This window comes from Hirundo rustica, chromosome 1, assembly GCF_015227805.2.
Source record: "Hirundo rustica isolate bHirRus1 chromosome 1, bHirRus1.pri.v3, whole genome shotgun sequence".
NCBI lineage: Eukaryota > Metazoa > Chordata > Aves > Passeriformes > Hirundinidae > Hirundo > Hirundo rustica.
This window is the reverse complement of record NC_053450.1, coordinates 117,307,993-117,331,487: the sequence shown is the minus strand read 5'-3', so window position 1 is coordinate 117,331,487 and position 23,495 is coordinate 117,307,993. Positions and strand designations below refer to the sequence as shown.

Below are 23,495 nucleotides of genomic sequence, written 5' to 3'. Positions count from 1 at the left end.
CCCTGCCAATCCATCTCTAGGACAACCTGGAAGAGCTGTTCTTTAAACACAATGCACCAAATTATCTCTCCCAACCTTCTCATTACCATTGAAGAGAACTCTCAGGTAACAAATGGGTTAGCTGTTCCAACGCCTTTGCTCTTTGTCTTTTATGCATGCCCTTGTTAAGTCATTACCGAGCTCAGTAAAGGAGGTTTTACAGTATCAGTTATACTGGTTGGATTTTTCATTAGCTTTATTTTTTACTTCTTTTATCAAGCGTTCAGAAATCATGGCACCCATGTGTTGCTTAGTTTAATTCCCAAGGAAATAATAGAAGACCAGATGATACACAGAAGCCTAAAGGAGTCCCAGCTGAGTATTTGTAGCTGCAGATGCTCCTATAATCTCAGCTGCCACCATCAGTTATTATTGCATGACGGTCTGAGTGCACCACAGCTTTATTTTTCATCTCTAAAGGTAAAGTATCATCTCTGTTACCTAGTAAGCATGGCAGACACAAAATTAATGTCCTAAATTCTGTGCACAGACTCCATGTTCCTTCCTGCCAGCATCTTGCGGAAAAAAACCCAAAACAACTGACAACCTATGAATATTGCTAGGGACCGAGTTGTTACTATTATTAACACATTGGGACTTTTATCATGTCCTTAGGTAAGTGCTGGCTGTTGCAACAAATGTTCATGTAAGTGTGCCCCAAGCTTAGTAGGATTTTGGATTTCTTGTCTGCTGGCTAATGTTTCAAATCCTGTAGGATATTTTTTCTTCCTTTCAGTAAAGGAAGCTTTTCATTAAGGAAAGCAATTTTAGATTCTGAGTCTCAAGTATTTTGCAGTTTTATATGAGATGATGTTTCCAGATTATATGAAAACAGATATCTGGGAGGCTCTTTATGTCAGCTTGTTTTAATAGTTGCTGATGCTGACCCTAGTGGATCAGCACATCCTTATGCAAAGGCAATTCTGTTTCAAATAGACATCACTGCCTCCATATAGCCAACAAATATTATCCAGCTTGGGATCCACCTGGGAATCAGAGTCTCTTGCCAAACTTCTTAAGGCCATGGCAGTAACTCAGCTGAAACTCCTCTAGTTTTTCACTCGGTTAATTAACAGTCTCTCCAAGCATGTGTCTATATGTGAGGCTGGCAATTAACAGCTGCTACTTTTAATAAGACGCTAATTTCTGCTTTCACATTTGTAAATATACAAATACATCTGCTGTAGTCTTATCCATCATGCTATTGACCTTCTCCAACAGATTGTGAAATTGTCTGTGTTAAACTGTTCTTTGACCTTTGTTTCATGAAGGGTTCGCTCATTTTTTTGCAGTTTCCTCTTTACTTCTGAATTAATATTCAGTACAGAAGTTGTCACAGGGTCTCCTGAGCAAAACCTAGGGAAATGGATGATAGACTCCTTAATGTACAGAGGTACAAATTTTCCTTCCTATAGTACAAATTCTACTTCCTATGGAAGTTTTCAAAGCTGCATCTGGTCATGGGATAGTCTTTGCTGTCTTGGGAATGTTTCATTGGTCCAGAGAATTTTGAAATGTTTTGTTTTGAGGATTTTTTTTTTTTTTTTAACCCAGGTGGTTTTTGTAAAAATAATTCTGAGCCATAGACCTGGGAATTTACAAATAATAGAAAAAATGTTCAATAGAATTTGATCACAAAATCCACTTTGAACACTCTCCCCTTTCTATTTTCTTTCTTCTTTACAGTCTAAAGGAAGAGTCTGACTGATCTGTCATGAACTGTAGGGAAAATGGGAGAATCTTGGATAGAATTTATATAAAGTATTCAATTCCATCCTATGACAACTTAAGAGGTGTAGTCATTTCATTTGAAGATGGGAGACAGGTATGAAAGGATTATCCAGAATTTTTTCAACAATTTAAGAAAGCCTGCCCTACTTAACAGGATAGTTAAATTTTCTGCTGCTTGTGCTGGGGGATACAAAAGAAAAAGTACCCAAGGAAGCCTTAGGAAGAAAGGAATTATGAGGAATTCCAGTGGAGAGCAGCTAAGAAATCCATAAAATATTCCAGAAGTACCTCCAAGCTATGAGAAGAAGGAAACTTCTGAGGAAGAAAATCAAGGACCACGTGTTAAATATCTGACAGGAGCTCAGAAGACAGCAACATTGACTTCAGACTCTTCTCATCTGTCTACCTGACTTCTTGATGGAAGGGAGAAAATCAGAAGTGCTTTCTCTGGGAGCACTTGGAAAAGAGTTATACTTGGAGACACTGAATTAGGCACTGCTGCCGTACTTGCCTGACTAGCACTCACCAGCAGAGTTGCTACAATTCCTATCTGTTCACAGCATGGGGCAGACCAAATCACCATGCAATGTGTGGATGATGTTGGTCACCCCACAGCACTCCTGATACCATCTCTCTGTGGTTTGGGCTTGCACAACCTCTGCCTCCAGACCTTGATTTCCCTCCTTCCCTCCAAGCGACCACCAGGAGAAAGGTCTCTGAGGATTCCCTAGGACTCGTGTGCAGGGTGAGTGCTGAATCCCAAGCTGCCGTGTGATTAATGGAAGGGCTGACCTCCTGACCTGCAGAAAGGCTTTTAGGAGAGGGTGACCCGCAGAAGGCAGCGTAGATGCCCCAGCTTTGTCAAAGGCTCTGTACCCCAGCACTGAAATAAGCAATGTGGGAAAGGTGGCCTTAGGCATTTTAAATAAGGCAAGGGAACAGTACTGAAGATTTGAAACTGATTAAGCAAGTAGAATGCAGAGCTGAGTCACTCTGTATTTGTCTCTCCATGTGCATGTGTACATATATAGATACATATTTTTGTAAGCGTGTGCGTGTGTTTGAGTGAGGATATGAAAAAAAAAGAGGCATTCAGTTCCAAAAGCCACTGCAATAACGAATCACGAGCTGAAGCTGTCACATCATATGAAACAGATCCAGAGAACAAGTGAAGACACAGCCTCAGATATTTTAAAACTTCTCTTCAGTATTTTGCTCACATTTGGTAGCATTTAAATCTGATATCCTTTATGTTTTGTTTTTTTTTTCCTTGAAATCAGCTTCACCCTTTTGAAGAAATGTTTGATGAAAATGCAAAAATTCTTGGCTAGCAAAAGATTTTTTTTTTATCTCCTGAAGTCATATCATGCAGATTCATGCAGCGAAAAAAACCCGCTGATGTTCTTATGAATAAAAGAAGGATTAGGAAGATTAAAATGCACACCACCAGACTCATTGAAAAAAGGCTCAAGTATATGATATAGCCTTCTCCACATCTTTGCCTTGAGGATCACAGCTGAAACTGTTCTTGTCTTCGCTTTCGAGTAGTTCAGAGAGATGCCGGGTCTGGATCCCCCATATTGAGCTTTTCATAAAAGTTGCTGTAAAAAGGACATTGCAAAGAGAATGCTGCTGAGTGAATGATCAAATTTTATTTTATTTATTTATTTTCGTTATTACAGCCAGATGTTGCCTCAGGAAGTTGAAGCAAGGAGTCAGGAACTGACAGTTTAATAATTAAATTGGGAAAGTTGGCAGGTCTCCTGCTACTTCCTCTAATACATAGCATCTTTGAATGAAAGTGTGCAGTATCCCAGTGGCACTCCTTCCGAACTGGCTCATCCATTACTGGCTAATGATTTTCCGTCGAGGCAACAGCAATGCACGGGGCCTATTACACCAGCTACATAAAGTTAAAAAGACATTATGAATAAAGCTTTCACAGTGGCTTTTATCAACATTTCTACACAAGAGCGCCTAATGCTGACATGTGTTTATTAACACTTAATAATGTTTACATAATTCTTCCTTGCGTTCATTACAGCTGTCAAAAATCCGAAGAGAGGGTGTTTTTGCCTGTTTTAACTCTTGAAGACTTTGCAGTCTCTAAGCTGAGATGAATAGCAGCTGAGAGGATGCCAAAGGCCCTGGCAGTTCCGGTACTGCTGGCATGGAAGGCTTGGAGCCCGTTGCTCACCTGAGCACCATCACACCTTTTCTCTCTCTTTCGGGATTTCTTCCCTAGCAGGAATTCTTAAGATTTCTCACGGCATACTCCACTCCCCGTCGGACACACCCACCTGCAGAAGGCATGGAGAGTCGCTGCGGCCGTCAAGGCAAGAGGAGGCACATCGGCACTGAAGGCGCGACAAGAGGGGGCCGCGCTGAGAGTCTGATGGAAGAAAAACTATATCCAGAGGCTGCGGGCAGAGCAGTCAAAACGCAGAGCACTCCTGAGGTGAGAGGTCGGCGGGAGGGGGTAAGCCCGTCCCGCGCCCCGCTCCCTTGCGCTGGGCGGAAGGAGGGACGGGCGTACTACAGCTCCGACCGGGCGGGACCGCGCTCCATGCGGGAAGCGCCTGTCAGCGTCCGGAGACCGGGGGGGCGAGCCCTGGGGCTCCTCCGTGCCCCGTCCCGCACCTGCCCCGCGCCGCAGAGCCGCGGCGGAGCTCCGCGGCGGGAAGCGCGCCCGAGGGCCGCCCGCTCCCCTCTCGCCTCTCCCGGCGCGCGGGCGGGAAGCGCCCCGCGCCCCCCGGGCCCCGCGCGCGGCAAGGGGGCGCGCGAGCCCCCGCGGCCCCGCCAGGGGGCGGGGCGGGGCGGGGGGTCCGGGGCTTGCCGCCGCCGCTGTCGGCGGCACTGGCGGGGCGGCGGCGGGAGCGGGAGGCTGCCGAGGTAAAGCGGGGCTGCCGGCGGCCGGAGGGGGCGGGGGGGTCGGTTCCTTGCCTGCCGCGCCGCGTCCGGCGCGGGGAGAGACGGGGAGGGGAGCGGGGCGCTCTGCCGGCCGTGCCCTCGCGGTCCCGGCCGGCGCGGCGCTTCTCCCCGCGGCGCCTTCCGCGCGTGTCCGCGCCGCCCCCGCTCCGGCTCGGCTCGGGTCAGCGCGGGGCACCGGGCGCGTCCTCCCGCTGCCCGGCGGGATGCGGGGCGCGCGGCGGCGCGGGCGCTATTTTGGGCTGCAGCCCGTGAGCGCGATGATGTGGCGGCAGCGCCCGGGCGCTCCGTGCCTTCTCTTCCGCAGACAAAAGCGCGTCCGAGGCGCGTCGGGGGCTGGTTTGGAAGCACGGAGCGCCGGGCTGTGCTCGGGACCCTGTCAGCCCGGCACCCCTTCCGCCGCTGCGGCTGCTGTCCTGCTAGGCGGCATTGGCCTGAATGAACGGCTGTTTCGGCGAAAAAAAAAAAAACAAAAAAAACCCACCAACAAAACCCAACCAAAAAAACAACGAAACCACCCAACCCCCCCAAAAACTTGATGATTACAGATATGGTTAAAACAAGGCAATGGGTCTCGGCAGTGCTTGCAGTGCCGAGTGGCTCGGTGTGCGAGAGCAGAGCCCCAGCGATGCGCGCCTTGTGAGTGAGGTTCCTGCGCAGGGAGAGCCGCGGTGCCCGTCCTTCAGCCGGCTGCGCGCTTCACCTCCCGCTAGTTCTGTGTCCCGGTGACTCGGGCAGCGGCCGGGCAGGCGTGCAGGGCGGCTCTCCTGCGCCTTTTGGGAGTGAAAGTTCAGTTTTGCGGCTCCTCTCCTCGCCGGAGGATATTGTTGGGACGCGGTGGCTGTGCGGCCGGAGCAGGGATTACTTCTGGGTGAGTGAGGCTGGCGGTGTGGGGGTCTGCTGGATCCCTTCTGCTGCCCGCCAGGGAGTGATCCATGGTTAGAAAACACAGAAGACTTGCCAGTGCGTGTGCGTGTCACAGGCGTTGATGCAAGGAGGTAATGGGGATGCTCTTTATACATTTCTGGTGTTTTCTAGTGGCGCGCTGTTGTTTGTACGTAGAGTGACAGTTTGGTCGTTTGAATCTGTGGCAGAATTTTGCTGGGTTGGATAGTGTTGATATTTTGCCTTTGGCTGAGACGTGCTTTTAATAGCATTTAAGCAAGCTGCTTGTAACAAAATATGAACGGCTAAATTACTGGTAATAAACGCGGTCTAACTTTATGCTTTGAAGAGAGGGGGGAACAATAGCATGGATTCGGAAAACAACCTAGTTAATGAAGCAACACAAAATATTATTGTCCAAGGACTGATAGATCCGAAAGATGCCCATCAGGACAGTACAGCAACAGTCCAAGGAAAGAAAATTCACTGAGACTGCTCTTCATCCCTTTCTCTTGGAAGAGTTCTCATGAGGAAGTTTAGCAAGCATAGGTTTATTATATATTATGCTAAGGCTGGCTGAAGGAATTGGATACCTAGTGAAAAAGCCTGTACATGTGGGAGACACTGATTTAAGGTAAAGTGGTGTCAGTGTAAATTTAGATCAGTTGTGTCATTGTGGTAGAAGTTGCTATGTGGACATCCTTGTTTGTAGTTCTGGTTATGTCATTTGGGAAGAGTTGGAAGCAAAACTGAATAAAAACCCATTGCTCTTAAAATAAGAGCATCAGGAGTTAGCGTGTGCTTTGTTTTTTAACCAAGAAGGTTTGTTTTGATTTAAAATATTAATTAAATCTTTCCTTTATGAACCAAGCTCTGGGTAAGAGCTTGTTGTGTCAGCATCTGTCTGTTTTAATGATCAGAGAAGGTTGATCCTCAGCTTTTTATGTGGGTCAGCTTCCAGCGAAACATACTTTGCTAGATGAAGGGTTGCAGGATTTGTCCATGTATAGTAGTGTCACAGTGTTAGTAAATGAGAGTGTCTCAACCTGGGTTGTCATTATGTTGTGACTAAGTCTGCTTGAGAAGAATGCAAAGTGGCTCCACTGCAGATGGTTGCACTTTGGTGTACTTTACATCTCTTTTGCACCCTCTTACAGAGGTCTTGTAGTCCTCTTGCGTTTTCAGGCTATTTCATCCTAATAGCAAAGTGTAAACTATCTCTGTTACACATGAAAATTGGGTTCTCTCTAGGTGGAAAGAATGGCACCACCAAGGACTGCTTTTTCATTTTCTGCTGAGGTAATTTTGTCTCTGTCAGTAGTAAAAGGGATTTATTGATAGAGCTTGTTTTGGGGGTAGCGGGTCTCTAGTGTGGGCGAGGTGTAGAAGGCTCAGTGTTCTCACATATCCGCATTTCTGTAGAAATAAATGAATTATTGCAGCAAATTCTTAACTATGAGTGTCTGTAGGTGTGTACAGTAGGAGTTTGAGCCAGGTGTGCCTGAAAGGGATCATCCATTTTCACACTTCTGTCTGTATGGATATGGTGGGTAGGTAGCATAAACTAAGTTCCTGTTGACTTGTGTGGATTTACGCATGTAAAATTAGAGTTGCTAGCAGGTTCAAGCAGATCTGTGCAAATACTGGCGTTTCACGCAAGAAGTACAGGTATTTTCAAGTCAAATATTAATTTTCCATTGCTTTGCACCCCAGGGTGGGATTCTCCTGGTAGATGATACAAACAATGATTTAAAAAGCTGCCACTCCTCAGTGGGACACAGTACCAAGTCCAGCCATTGTCATCCAGCTGTTATGAGCAGTTAGAGAGTGCTTTTTGTTGTGGTGGCAGTTTCTCTAACCCTTCTCAGCTAGCAGTTACTTTATGCACAAAGCTTTAATATCTTGCCTGGTTTAATAACCTGTTGTTTCAGTAATATTTTGTGGTATTGAACTCTGTAAGTTATCTGCATTGAATCTGTTGCTTTCAATATCATTGACTCTCTCTTGTTTATCTATTAGGTGGAGACAGTAGCTATTGAAATTCCCTAAAACAGCTTAGCTGATCTTAATTACAATAATGGAGTCTACTGCGGTGAATATTGCAAGTGCAAACTATTGTTACAGCTTAGGCAAGATACTGGAGAAAAATTATGTCCAATATTTCCTTATTTGTAGGCTGTGTTCAAATTAAATATTCAATATTATAGGAGATGGTCTTTGACTCCCAAGACGCTGATGAAATGTCAGTAAAATCATATTTCTCTCCCACAAAGCAATGTGTAGTATTCTGTTTGCTACAATACTGGGAAATCTTTAAGCCTGGAAGAGTCATTGAACTTCTCATTTTCTGTAATCTGTAGCTTAGTCTGTATTCAAGGTAGGTAGATTGGTGAATACTGAACATATAGGAAGTATAGACATAAGGAAACAGAATAAGGCCCATTGTGAAAAAGCCAAATGAAGTACAAGAAATATAGAAAAGTTATATAATAGACATTTGCCTGTAAGGAATGTGTTTTTTCTTATTTTTAGGAGTTACTCATGTCAGTGAAAGTGAAAGGAACCAAATTTTATTAAATATTTGTTTAGTTTGTTGAAGTTATGCCTTGTAGGTTTTGGGTTTATTTGCTACACCAGCTGAACATTACTGTTCACTTCTTTATTTTATCCCCACACAGTGAGCTTATTGTTAATTTTGATTCCAGCCATATATATTTTTGTAGCACTTTATAGCAAGTCCATAAGGCAATAGACTCTACCATATCTCACGTCTAATTTATAACTTTATTTTTCAGCAATTATAGTTAGTCTGCTGCTCAGATCAGAATTAAAATTATTTATGTATAATTAAAGTATACCAATATTACTGAAATGATGAAATGCATATGAGCTCATTCAGTTTTTCTTTTCACTAGATTTTTTTTGGGTTATTTTTAGTTTTAATACAGAGTACAAGCTGTTGCTAATTAGCATGGCACTATGGAAGTGGTCTCTGTGTAAGCTAAATGGAGAGGATAGGATGAATAGGGAAAAAACCTCAACCTGGAGATGTGAAAGTGCCAGTTTTGGAGGCATTAAAAAGCTTTGCACATAGAGTGGGTTTTGTTCTTTTTGTTAGACAAGTGATGGCAAAACCTTTCCAAGTCATGTGTAAAACTTCAGAGCCGAGTTGAGTCCTGTGCTGATGTGTGTGTTTGTGCTGGGTGCAAGAGAGGGGGCTCTCTCTGGAGGGGCACTAGTTTCTCTTTTACTTCTCCTGCAGTGCTACAGCTTGTCCCCTGTGTCTAGGCTGCTGTGGGGAGCTGGAGGAGGGCACTGTGGGGCTGGGTGCTCATGCTGTTCCAGAGTTGCAGCAGGCTCACTACTGAGGTGCCATTACCATGCGACAGCTCTGGAGCGTTTGCCATGGCTCTTCTCTCATGAAGGCAGAACATTGCAGATGCTGGTGTTTGCTACTGTTCTTAAATTGTTGAAGGTTATGTGTGTAGTATGGGCTACGTGTGTAACACGCACAATTCTGCCAACAGTATGCACAAATGAGTATACAGGTGTGTTTGTGGGTATAAGTAGTTCCATGCCTAATTTTCAGTGTTAATACATTTTGTGGTTTTGGGTGGAACTGCTGTGTCTGCTAAGTGGACAGGTTTTGAACTTGCACGGCTTAATCTTGAGGTCTGGGGATGCTGATTGTTGGCGTATTTGGCAGTCATGATTCCTGGGGTTTTAGGTCTTATCTAGGCAGATATGAAAACCTTCTCCCTGCGGCAGCAATATGTAGCAAAGACAAGCTTTAAATAAATAATAAATAAAATCTTTTTTAAGCCCATTCTTGCACATGGGGAACATCCTATGAAGTTGTAAAGAAAGCTGACTTCCTTGGGTCAGCTGATTCATGCCCTCTGAGGGCGTGCTTTGTGCTGCCATGCAAGGAAGCGTGCTCTCAGTAGCTCAGTGAAGGTTAACAGGTCTTTTTCTTGCACATCCTTCTTCTTGTATATGTTTTGACCTATGTCTAGATTCTCTACAAATACTGTGGAATTAACACAGTCAAGTGAGAAGTGGATAGTGTTCATTTCATCAAAGTTATGCAATGCACCCTATCTCAAAATAATGATTAGAAACTGTTCTTCTTTGAGAGGGTGTTCTAACCCATGGGCTTGGTACATGCAAATATTTTAGCATTAGGTACTATTTAGAAATATTAACAAAAATTGTAGGAGTAATTAACAAAAACATTCCTGCTCTTTAAAGTGGGAGCTTCTATCTAGTGTTCAAAGAAAAGTCAAAGGAAGTTACGCATCACGTGTCTTTTATTTTTCTGGGGTCAACTGCAGGAAGCTGTATAGCTACATTCTAAACCACATTAAACTTTTTTAAATGTTGATTTTTTTTTTTTCTTTGTACCCTTAAAAAAGTGCTGTTCCAGAGTGTTAGGTGATCTGAGATGCCACTCTGTGCACCATCTTGTTAAATCCTTTATGCTTGCTGCTCCACTGAGGCTGTCCTCAGAACTTTCTTTGGGATCAGAAAGTAAGGTACCAATGGTCCTGTCTGTGTCAGGGGACCTGTAAAGTACTGTTGCATGATCAAGGTGAGGTATGTGAATAACTCTGTTACATTTTTATAAATAATTTCAAGAGTTTTAACATGGAGCAACCACCTTGTTTCAGTTGATGTCTGGAGTACATGGCATACAGAGAGATCCTGATGTTAGGTTTGCCCAGCCTGGAGATTAGAAGATGAAGGTGAAATGCTGCCTTCCATTTCCCAATAGGCTGTTCAGAACAGAGTGCAGTGCTCTTCTCTGAGGTGTACAGAGCAAGGATAAGTTGCAGTTGTCACACATAGAAATGGAGCAATTATGCCTGGGCATAAGGAAAAAAGAATTAACAATCAGAATGGTTAAACTCTGACCTGAGGTCTATGGAGGTTGCAGGATTTGCCCTTGGAGATTCAGAAACGTGACTGGACAAGACTCTGAACAACTTGTTCTAACTTTGAAATCAGCTTTGACTGGGAATTGGAGGATGTGGCCTCTAGAGGTCCTTTTCAGCCTAAATTATTCTGATTGTGTAAGAAGATTTCCTGCAGAGAAAATAAGTATTGTAAAAGTTATGCTAAGTAGTCTTTTAAATTACATTCTTAAGATTAAAGAGCTGTTTGTCTGTGGGATCAGAAGAGCCCTTTGTGTAGTACTCATGGCCAAGGTAATTTAGAATAAAAGTAGATAAAGAGCACGTGCAAAGGAACAAGTTTAAACTGTCTGGCAAAGTGCTGCTGCTGCCTTGACTAGCCACAGTCTTGCTGCTGTGTGTTGGGAATAGCTCTGACAAATAAACGTGACACATGTTAAGTGGTAGTCTTTGCTGGGCTTGGCTGTGGCTACTGTTGGTGAGCTCTTCATAAGCCTGGGAAGGTATATAACGTACCAAATTTGAAATGACTCTTACACTTTGATAAAAAAAATGTTGGGTGTTTTTTTTCCTTTTCCCTGACAGAATGGCTATTGAAGCTCTCTAAGATTGATTGTTCACATATCCTTTGTTCCTGATGTGATGAGAGTACTCTTCGTTGATGGAGTCGCTCACTGTTGTTAGTTGTGGCATCATATTCGACTGTTTTTTGAGCCATTTCTCATAACTAACGTGGTATGAAGGTGGACAAAATACCAGCACTAATTTGTCTCGGGGATCTGTGTGAGGTCTTAGTGATGTCACCAGAAATCCCTGTAGATTTGGCCTTCAGACTTCAATTTGTCCCTTAGTTAGTGATGACCAAATAATCTGTGTTGTGTGAATTGTAATCTTGCCAGTGTTACTCATTCGAAAGGTACGTCACTGAAATAACATGAACTTTATATATTCATGTCTATATGTTCAAAGTGGAAAATTCTATATTGGAGAACAAGTTGTATTTGTTATCCCATGGGTGAGACATACATCTGTCTATGTATGTGTGCAGACATGGTACAATCTTCCCTTCTCCACAAATGAGCAACAGTAACTCCCCTGCTCTTCCCCCAAACAGATATGTTTGGGTTTTTTTGCAATTGACATTAAATGTGTTTTACCAGTACTTGGCTGTGGCTCAGGCCTAGGACTCCTGATCAGCTTTTCAGAAAGACTGTTGCTGACAGATGACAGTCTATGTCTAATCAGCAGCAGTGCAAGTAGATGTTATCAGTCTAGGCTGCGGTATTTTCTCTGGAGGCCAGACTGAGAGCAGCCTTTCTGCAGAGGTACAAGGGGCTTGTATAAAAGCTTGAATGATTGCTGTCAGTGCTCTGTAGGATGCACAGACTTCAGTGGCTTTCCTCTCCAGGGGCTGCCTACCTGTGCAGGCCACAGGATGGCAACTGAGGAGGCACGTTAAGGAAAGCGAGCTGTTGCTCAAAGGAGTATCAGTCAGGAGATACGCTATCTTGTACTCCCTACAGGGAAGGTAAACTGCAGCTCTTGAGTTTCAAGCTTTTCAGCTCTAAGTTAGACTTCCAAAAGTACCTGAGAATGACTTGATCAAGAAATATTAGTGCTGAATCCCTTTTACCTGCTCTGTGTATTTAAATCATACTCAGAATGTGTTTTCTTGTACACAGATTAAAGGAAAAGACTATTCCTTTAATTTTCAAATGAAAGGTGAAATGCATGCCTTGCTGAGGAAGCATAAGAAAAAGGCCAAATATCACTGGCTGCAGATGAGAAATCTGGGAGCAGCTCTTGGTTGTGTTTTACAATTAATTTTAACAACGTTAGGTGCGTATCTTTGATTTTGTGTATTTCCTGATTTTGAAAGCCAGTAGAGAAGTGTTTTCAGAGTAATATTATGAGTATTATGGCCTAGACAGGCAGAGCACTTTGTTAGTTTGACACTCATTGCTTCGTGGTGCTGCTGATATAGAGAGAAAAAATTGTCTTTTGTGGTTGCAGTTTCTTCACTCTGGTAGCATTTGAGACCAGGAAATTCCCTGCTGAAGATGAAGGACAGTACAGAGCAATTCCTTTTCAATTTTTCTTTCTTTTCTCCTCTTGACTACGGTCTCATCCTGCTTTTCTTGATGGGTGGGAATCGTTTGGGGGAAACAGAGCCCCATTGGATCAAAAGGACTGGTAGAGGTCATATACTGAAATCACATTTCCCTTTTTTAAAAAGAGGGTAGATTTTTTCTCATTTTGATGGTTCAGCTGTAAAGGTGTTCCAGCTTTTTCCAAAGTTAAGCAGAGTGAACTGGGAGAAGTTAATTAAATATGCGTGGTGTCAGTGTAAACATGGTTGACTGCTCTTGGAATTCCCTTTGGTGCTCACAGGGAATTTTGGCAGGGAGAACTGTTTCTTCCTTGAGATGGAATTGAGGTCAGTGTTGCAATTGATAGGGGTGGGAAAAGGAAGAAAGGGAGCATGAAACAAACCTGAGACACCACATTCGGAGAATTTAGTGAAACAATGCTCTGGTTTTGATTTCTCATTTGTGGATATTCAGATCTTCTCTGGTTTTGCTCTGAGTACCATTGTTCTGGTGGTGACTATGTTTGCCTCATTCCTTCAGAACTTCATTTTGTAACTGTTCTTTCCCTATGTTCTTCCAGGATATCTAACTGGCTTAGGTCCTTGAAGACTATGATGGTGTCAAGCTCCTTCTTCTGACTTGCCTCCAGGTCTCAGGAGCAAAGGTACAGTTAACAAGGGTAAGTTAAAATCCACTCACAGAACCCCCTGAAGGAAATGAAGACTTTAATTAGTGCCCTCTCCCTTTGTATGGCAGTCTCTGGTACATTTCTTCCTTCTGGGTTGCTTGGTCCATGACAGCAGGCTATCAGTGACAGAGAAAAAGAAATCCGAAAAGTGGAGTCGCTGTGGAACTCTAGTGAAAAGTTAATGAATAGAGCACTTACAGGGCAAATACCAATGCAGGTTGTGTGTGTCAGGAAAGCACTCTGAAAGTGAAAAGTGCCCCCCTGTTGGTTTGTTCTCCTTTAACTGATCTCTTTGAAAAGCTATTTGGAATCACAGTTGAACTACAGTGATAAAATATGTTTTTGGTAGATAGAGTTGAAATAATACACATCTAGCAATTGCCAGTGTTGCTGGGAATAGTAAGCGCATGTTGTAACAAACACAAATTCCCATTTCTTTTTCCATCCTAAGGGCAAAGTACCCTTGGTGCGAAGCCCAGGGGACCTATATAGTCATTAACAGATGGAGGGGGACATCAATCTTCTACCCACAAATCTGCCCCAGCACATAAAGCAGGGAGCGTCTGTTGTGAGGAGGGCTAGAGGTTGTATTAAGCATGATAGTACCGTTTATAATCATGGTGCCAGCCAGTCTTCCTATACATTGCTGTGTTTTCTTGGTACCCTGTGTCTCTGGATTTCACTTTTTCTACCTATGTACAATAGAGAGTAGCAGTGTTTCTGCTTTTTGAGATTCTGGCAGAATTGTCTTCCAACACTCTTAAAATCTCTCTTTTGCTGTAAGCACTAGAGTATGTTAGGATATACTTTAAGTACTTCTTGATGCATAAGGAGAAACGTATCCTTTGTGTTTGTCATTCAGTCTTTGTCATTTGGCAGTCAGCAAAGAGACAGGCATGGTTAATGAGGTATCTCAGCATCACGCTTTTATGGGAGCATAGTTAAGGTTAGGAGTATGTCCAGTCTCCAAACTGCCTAGTGAGCATTCTGTATTGGGAAACAAATGCCAGCTGGCAGTGGGTAAGAAGTGCATGCTTATTCTGCTCATGGATAGCCAAAACATGCTCCCTGCTGTGTGCTTTTGGCAGCTTTACACTAGCAATATGTCTCAAATGCCAGTTTCATGTCCCTCTTTCCTCCTCCTAAGTGTGTCCCATAAGGCACGATTTAGCCTAAATAAAAATGTGCCTCTGTTAGACTTGGTAATGTATGGAAAAAAAGAGACCACCTATTTTTGAAAATCAAAGTCTTTCTAAAACACCTGTAGTATATTATTTTTACAGTGAAAATAAAAAGATGATTCATGTGTTTTCCTATACTTGCTGGCAAATTTGCCTTAAATTTCTGAAGATTTGATGATTTTTGTGACATCAATTCTTAAGTATACTACACTGAAAATTTTGTGTAATTTATTCTCAATGATACTGCTATTCTCAATGAGTTGGAATATCAGACCTAAAGTTTAGTTCATATTCTGCTTAGTTTTTAATTATGTATAAAGCATATTAAGTTTATTTGGAGTTCTAACTGTACTTATCTGGTCATTGTATTAATTATATTGGCAGTCAAATTAACTGCATTATAATTTGTGGTCTGAACATAAGCTTCACCTCTTACCTTTCTTTTTATTTATTGAATTAAGTCAGTGAACATCTAAAGTGGTATATTTTATTGAAAAGATACCTTACATGTAGGCAGACTGACTTTTAAAATCCAGTATTGCAAATCATACGATAGTTTGGGTTGGAAGGGAACTTTTAAAGGTCCTCTACTCCATGTGCTTAGTTGAATTATTTGAAGCAGTTCATGAGTTGTGGTGCATTGGATACAAATTCTTAAGAATCTGAAGACAAATAAATTTAGTCTACATTTCTTTGTCATTTTTTTTCTTCAGTGACAGTACAACAAAATGTAAAAAAAAAGCATAGCTTGACAAAAAAGCATAACACCAAAGATGTTCAATGCCATACTCAAACAACTGTATTTAGTGTTAAGTCAACTGTATTTAGGGTAAAGCATGCAAGTTGTGCTTAGAACTTGGCTTTAGAAACACGTATATATTTACGCTTTGTATTGTTTTTCCTTCAAGAGGATTGAAGCATCCTGATACCACTGTCACGTAACTTTCTCCCTCTCTCTGGCAAGAAGGACTCAATTCCATTTTTTTCAACAGTTAATCTAAAATAGTACAGGTTTCCTTGTAAGTACTTTGTCCCATCCATCGACCACCTCTACCTTGAATTTCCGAGGGGTATGGGCATCTTTGCCTATGTACTTGAATGCTTTCATTGTTGTCTGTGCCATAGTGGAGTTGGGAGTCAGATTTTGCTGTGATCTGTGTTGATGAAGCACCTCTGCACATTGGTTAACTGTATTCATGCACTAAAAAAACCCTTGGGTATGACGTGCAAAAAAGGTATTTTAGAAAGTAGGTTGCAAAATCAAACCCTCAGCAGTTGTGAAATGTCAGATTTATGTTATTTTCTTCTGTGCCTGTAATTGATGCAGGAATATAGATCTTGCAGCTTTAATTTCACCACATCCTGATTGGATAACTCTTACGTTAAAAAACCGTGTGGCATGGTTGTGGGACTTCGTAAATAGCACAGTACCATTTATGTAGGAGGGAAAAGAGTATTCACAGAAGAATGATTATAGAATTTGGTGCTTAGTTATTATGTACATGTGGAAGATAAGCAGAATTGGTTCAACAGAATTTAAATTCTATGTCAGCTAAATATATTTGCATTATATAAACGTAATGTGTAACATAACTGTTTTCACTGAAGTTTCCCCATTTATGCTGGTGTTGAATTCTGCCTCTAGTCAAAAAGAACTTTTAGAAAAAGTTCTGCCAACACAGTTTTTTGTCTTGGAACAGATTTGAGGCTTGCCAGCAGTGTTATTTCTTTTGAGTTGCAGGAGCAGCTCTAGTTACATGCCAAAATATGGTCTTATTTTTAAACTGAAAAATAAATGAAACCTATGTAGAAATGGAAACTTCGCTGAATGCCAAATTCTGACCACATTACTCCCATTGGAACCAATTTTTGCAGTCTGCACTGTCTTTATAGCATTAAGAGTTATTTCGCAATGTGGGAAGTACTGGAAGAAATGAGTGTAAGAAAAGCAGGAAATCTGCCAAGGTCCATGTCTTTTTTTAAAAAGTTGTTACAACCTACTTGCTGAGATGTGTTTTATGCAGATATCAAATTAAAGTAGATTTCAGTTACGGCCAGCCACGCTCCATTTCAGAAGTGTTGTTCTGTAGAGAAGAGGCAGATTGAAAAATTTTGATACTTAAATATTTTAAAATTAATGATAATTTCATTATTTTGGCCTGTTTTCCTAATGTAGTTAGACCTATGAGCTTGGAGGCTCTGTCAGGCTTCCTTCCTATATTTCTTAGTTTTTAAAATGTTTGTCCAATGTCCAAAGCAGAATTTTAAGGTTACTTTCAGTAAGATAGGAGTTAAAACAGATGGAGGGGGTTGGGAAAGGGAAATACAGTATTCAAAAAATGATTGGTTTGCTCCAAGTGTCTCTTCCTCAGATGCTAACCCTGGTAAAAAAGGCCCAGGTGTTTTGCCTCCAGCAGTGTGAAAGCACTCAAATCCATTGAGGACTTTGAAAAGAGGCCCTAGTGATTTTGGACAGTTGTTGACTTTCAGCTTGTGTGAAAAGGATAGAACAGGTCTGTTATCTCACCATTCTGTGGAATAAAAAGGAAGCAAAAAATTGTGTTATTAATCCAGAAGACTTCCCGAATGTGTTGCATCTGGAGCCTGAACTTGGTCTCGTGCTGAAGCCTTCAGAGCAGTTGCAGAGGTAAGTGTAACCAGGATGACCTCTGCAAGTACGATGAATGCTAAAGGAGAAAGCAGTTGCCATTCTAGCAGTTTGAAGGCATATTCAGCTGGGTAGTACAGTTTGGCCAAAAGTCTACTAAGACTTGAAACGTTCACCGGTTTTGACAGCTGAGCAGTTGTTCTGGCTACGTCACCAGGCGGCTGTGGTCCTGCTGTCTGTGGCTGAAGGATAGCTTATTGCCTAGCGCAGCTCTGTGCTCTTGACACAAATGTGCTTGTAGATCAGGGCAGCTGGGCAGTGTACTGGCACTCGGGGTTTTTACTGCCACTTCTCAAGGACGACTCATGAAGAGCATTATTAGCGGTGTACCTGCTTGGGAATTGCTTAGGATTACATAGTCATTGATAGGATTACAATAGAGGCTGGTGTGATCATCTGCCCTTCCAAAGCTGCTTTTTTTTGGTACTGAACTTTTCATTCTGCAGAGCCAGAGCTCTTATTTGAGGAACTGAATTCACCTTGGGTGATGCATAGTCCTTCTTAGACTGGAAAATGGGCATGATGAATTTACATTCTGAGCAGAGATATCCCCTTGGCTCAGATGGCAAGTTTTAAACACAGGCCTTTGGCTTTTTACATTTACACTGCTTTTGCGATGGACTGGTAGTACTTCTTCTACTTGCAGTAGCATAATATTTGTTACTTTTATCTCAATTCATAAGGTAGTTCTTCATTTTGTACCTAAAGGGAATTAATAATCTTCTGTAGGCTTTCTGGCAGAGCATGGTTAGCCCTAGGGATCTTCAACTGTAGTAATCTCATTGACAGAAGATGTAACTTGCCATAAATTGGATTTCCTCTTTCTGAACCTTGAAATGACCTAGGAGTTTTAGAAATAAATGAAGATTCAGGGTGTCAAAAAGCAGAGACTAAGCTCCAGTTGACTGAATTTGGTGCAGAACTCATATTTTTATCTTTACAAAACTTAATTTTTTTGGTGTATATGGTGTTGGAGGAGGCAGCAAAGGAGTTACTTTCTACTACTTGGTTCTGTAATTATAAATACACTGAGAATGAGAAACATTGGTATGAGAAACATCAGACGATAAGTCTTGGTGATGGTTAAGTTAATTCACTCTTAGAAGTTCAATAATTCATCTAAGAAGTGTCAGCAGCTGGATCTTGTTAATGGTAAGCCTTTCATTTCTGTTAAATCAATTGTGAATAATAGGATCCTTCAGAGAAAAATGATGAAGTAAGCATTGATTTCCAAATTGGGTGTCTGATATTGGAGCATTAATAAAATCTAGAGCAAGCAGGCAACTAGGACCTCATACACTCTGATCACCTAAGTAATAATCAGAGAAAATCAATATTTTTTTTGTATGGTGCTAGATCTATTAACATTTCATTTGTCGTCATTCATCATTGTGTCTATAATTTCATTTTTATAATTGCTTGAATTTTGGGGGGCTTAATAGTGTGCTTTGAATCAAGCATTTACTGTCAAGCTTTTGTGAAACATGTGGCATTGCCATATTGTCTACTCTTTGTTAGCTGTCTTTCTATTTTTGGTCTTTTAATAGCAATAGACAAAGTAAACTCTTATGTAATTTCAAATGAGGTTAAATTTTCTTAGAGGAGTTCCATGTGGACTTCCTGGAGTCCTCTGTTATTCTCTTTCTCCAAGCTCTGAGGAGCTGTGCTGCTTCTGTATAGTCACGTTCAGTCTCACAGAGGTGTTACGAACATCTACAATAAGATGGTAAAACTCTGTCAGAGAAGAACAACTGTAGAGAGCATCTTTGGAACAGTCAGACTTCTGGCATGGTTTCTTCTGCAACATCTTCCTCAGACTCTTGTTCATCAGCTCCAGCTTCTGGCTCTGCATGGATTGTTCCAGCCCGTCTTGTGTTGTTGAAGAGGGCAGTGACTGGATGTGTCAGAGGAGGTGACCAACGCTGACGTGGCTGGATTCTGGCCTTTGGTGGCTTTAATACAGAGAACCAAATTTTGGTGACAGGAGCCTCAGTGAGTGATCTGAGAGGGAGTAGTTGGTGGTAGTACATCCTTCCCACCAGCCGTTTGTGGATGGGATACCTGCATACCTTATCCTTCTAGCCTCCGGGCTGGTTGGGTTTTGTAATGCAGTGTGGAGGTTACAGCCTCTTGAATGTGGGGTTTATTTGTTTATTGGTTTTAGTTGCATTTGAAGACTGTGTTCAGTGAATATTTAGAGATGCTAAGTGCTGGCTTTTTCTATCCAGTATTGTGCTTACCAGTGATCCCATTTTCTTTAAAGCTGTATTGAATTGGTATGGAAACCCACATACAATCAAATCTTCTTGCTATTGAAGTCAACGGGAGTTGAAGCTAAAACTGGACCAGGATTTGGCCCATAAAGCATAGCAAGAAAATTTAACAGTTATAATAAAACTCTTAAGGCAAATAAAATGTTCTAGCAGGTGTTCATAAATGTGCTTTATGCTCATAGACTCTGTTAAATGTTAATACTTAGGTCCTGCAGAAGCTGCACGTAAGGACTGAGTGAAGGAAGTCTGTTAAATGTGCTGTGCAATATTGTAGCAAAGGTGGGTGGCAGTGCAATGCCTTGCTACCTATTAGACTGAAATATGAAAGCTATTAGAGTTTCTGCTGAATTTTCATTTTGTGAAGGAGTAGTTTTCAAGAACATACCGTATAAAAAAAAGCCATGTGTTGTGCAAAACTAGAAGCGTCTTTGTCAGTGTATGCACTTTTCTTGGATGTATACAGAGCTTATTAAGGACAACTGCTAACATACTGTATTAGCAATAAATTTAAAATAAGATGGTACTTGTGAGGAAAATAATGGCTGAGAAGCTTTTTTTTTTTTTTTTTTTTAATATTTAATTTTCACTGAATTGTATTTTTTTTTTTTTTCATGCCTTATAGGAACCCACAGGTAGAAGTCCTAACATGACTTATAACATGTTTTGAGAATAATGGGTCTTGGCAGGATTTTATATTTAGATCTCTGTCATAGGTTAACTCTTAATTTTTTTTAATTTATTCTGTCACTTCACCATCAAAGCATGAGGTCCATTTTAGATTTCCAGGAGCTTTCTGGCCTTCCTCCTTTCTGGCTTCTAGGAGAAGCATCTGTTGACTTTTCAGTGGATATTGCATCATGCCTTAAAATCTGGTAGCTTTTACTGGCTTAGTTTCTTCTAACAGTTAATTTCATTAAGATTCAGGTCAAACCCACGGGACACAAAGACAAAAAAAAATCTGAATGTACTGGAGCCAGTTTCTAAAATGACACCATGAATGGAGTGGTCATTGTTAGAATGTGTTTTGTTGGTGTTTGAGTAATTGACTCAGTTATCATCTCATCAATACTCAGTCATTATGTTGCAGGATAAAAGCAACCACATATTAGAATATACCCCCTTTCACTATTAGCAGCAAAATGGCTGAGTGAGGAGAGGTCTTTCACATTTAGATATACCAAGTAGCAAGCATCCAAGCATCTCAGCAATTCTTGTAGTGCTTGTCACTGTTGCAGTGTCCACATAATGTCAGGCCTTGGTCTTATCCTCGTGTTTGCTCCTGGCAGTGCCAACTGTTTTTGGTTTTTGTTTTTGATTTTTGGTTGTGGTGTATTTTCTTATGTGTGCCAGGTTGAGGCTGATCTCTTCTCTGTGGTGATCAGTGACTGGACCTGTGGGAATGTCCTGGGGTTGTATCAGGGGAGGTTTAGGTTGGATATTAGAAAAAGATTTTTTGCTGAGTGGGTGGTTGGGCACTGGAACAGGCTCCCCAGGTCACAGCACCAAGCCTGACAGAGTTCAAGAAGTGTTTGGACAATGCTCTCAGGCACATGGTGTGATGCTTGGGCTGTCCTGCGCAGAGTCAGAACCTTGACATGGAGTCCATGATCCTTGTGGGTCCCTTCCAACAGAGAGTATTCTGTGAAAAACCTGCTTAGTTCTACCTTGTTGTAAAAAGGATTGAAGCATGCACTTGCATGAGGGAATTCTCATCACTTGCTTTCTTAACAAAATCACAGGGACTGCTTTGTTTTATCCTCTGTAGTAATGCTGCACTTGTCTGCTTATGGATTTTAAAAGCAAGGTCATCATCAGCCAGCCTGCGTAGAGTATATCTTTTCTTTTGATCCTTCTAGGACAAGGAGGCCTAGGAGAGAAGGGGGGTGAGGAAAGACTAGGAACTGTTTTTAATCAAGTGGAAAATATGGCAGTACTTCTCTTGTAAGTAGTGGCACTTCCAGGATAGTGATATTCATGCAGAACTTTTAATCCCTGCAGTACATTACAAATGCCTTGTCTGAGAATTAAATGTTAATTGAGGCCATTATTTGATGAGTGGACTATTTATATGGTAAAGTTATTTGAAGTAATGGGCCATGAATACATTTTGTTTATTAACTTTCCCTGTGCTCATTCTTCAACATCTTTTCTTATCACAGAGCAGGCATTTTAAAATGGAAGGCTCTCCAGTGACAAAGGTCTGCAACAAAGTCTGCTACTTATAAATAGTGTGTTTTGCTGATTTTGAGAACAAAACAGCATACAGTTGAAGCCTTTGCAAGATTGAGCTTTCAGGTAAATTTCTGACCATGAGAAAAATAAAAAGGGAGGAGAAAAAGGTATCTTTTTTTGTCTTTCAAAACTTGCATGATTCAAGTACTTTAATGGTCTTCTTCATTCTGAAGATGAGAAACTAGGGAAAAGAAAATTATTTACTTTGTCTGGGATTATGAAGGAAGTCTGGCAGACAAGGAAATTAAATTGAGATTCCCCTAAATGTCAGGCCAGCTCCATAAATGCTAAAATATCCTTCCTTTCTTGTCTAAAATGTCTGTCAGAAATGTATAGTAAAGTTTAGGGTTTTGTAGGATTTCCATAGGACAACTGCTTTGTGGCCTCCAGGGTGTGAATACATACAAAAAGAATCACTCTTTGAAGTTGAGACTATTTTATCTACTACTAAATCTGAAAAAAAGATAGCACAAAGCCAAAATACTTTTAATAATATTTTGGATTTCCTTCTGTAAGTGTTTAATGGAATTAATATGAGTATTTTAGCTATAAAGTTGGACAGCTGTGGCAGGATGTGATTTAACCAGGATACTGACTCTTCTTTCAATACATTCTGGCAAACTTTACAATATGCAATGTTATAAAAGTCCACTTATCTGTCATGTAGCTATCATACACTTCCTTCATTTACAGTTATTTATTCTTTTTTTTTTTTTTTTTTTTTACTTTAAAGGCCAAGTTGAAATTGCTCCTCAGTTCTTGGCCATGGCAAAAGTCAGTGCACAGCAAAAACCTTCTAGAAGTTTCCCTCTTGTGGAAGATGCTGGGACTTGTGCATGAGCAGTGGTTACCAGACAAAGGGCAGCGGGGTGTAGCTGTATTACCCATTTGTTCACCACATCTTCACTACGTGCTAAACCACCGCTTTTGCAGCTCAGTCTTTTGCTCGTTGGACCCAAACTCGGGTTTAGATGCTTTTTGTGCAAGTTAGGAAAACATGGACTCATAGAATGGTTTGGATTAGAGGGGACCCAGAAGATCATTTGTTCCCAGCTCCCCTGCCAAGGGCAGAGGTGCCTTCCACTAGATCACACTGCTCAAAGCCCTGTCCAGCCTGGCCTTGAACACTGCCAGGGCTGGGGCACCCACAGCCTCTCTGGGCGACCTTGTCCAGTGCCTTATCACCCTCACAGTAAAGAATTTCTTCCTCTAATCTAAATCTGCCTTCTTTCAGTTTAAAGTCACCACTCTTTGTCCTGTCACCACATGTCTCTGTAAAGAGTTCCTCTCCATCTGTCTTATAGGCCACCTTTATGTACTGGAAGGTGCTCGAAGGTCTCTGTGGAGCTTCACCTTCTGCAGGCTGAACAACCTCCGCTGTCTCAGCCTGTCATTACAGGAGAGGTGCTCCAGCCCTCTTATCCTCCTCCTTCTGTTGGGGCCCCTGGAGCTGCCCACAGTACTCCCGGCGGGGTCAGAGTAGTCAGTTGACTGCCAATCTATGCTAATTCTCATTTTCTAGTAGAAACTGGATTTTGTTTCTGGTCTGCTCTGTGCTTGTGAATTTCTGTAACAATTTATCATTCTTTGATGCGTTGCAGCGTGTCTAGTCTCTGGACTTGAGAGTATTGTCAGATAAACACAGTAGAAAGAGCTGACTGTTCATGAGTGGGGAAGTATTGTATTTATATGATAACCACTGCTAATGATACAGAGAGGATATTAGAGTTTAATGCGTTTTCAGTGCCATTGGGTTGACCTGATGGTCTGCAGTGCTCTCTGCAGCAGGGACATGATGTGTTGCTTTGTGCCATGCTGGAGGCAGCAGCTGGGAGAGCCAGCATCCCAAGCCAGCTCCTGGGACATT

The 23,495-nt window shown here is 41.8% G+C and overlaps 1 protein-coding gene across 2 annotated transcripts in view; it reads left to right on the top strand.

The window, feature by feature from the left end:
* Positions 1-3,883: 3,883 nt before the first annotated feature.
* The window catches only part of RARB (retinoic acid receptor beta), a 321,663-nt gene continuing 302,051 nt past the window's right edge, over positions 3,884-23,495 (top strand). Inside the window, exons 1-2 of one of the 2 annotated variants that reach the window (XM_040073930.2) lie at positions 3,884-4,228; positions 13,167-13,265. The gene's annotated coding sequence lies outside the window, so the exon portion shown is untranslated. The remainder of the gene's footprint in view (positions 4,229-13,166; positions 13,266-23,495) is intronic. The other variant, XM_040073967.2, reaches the window with a different exon arrangement.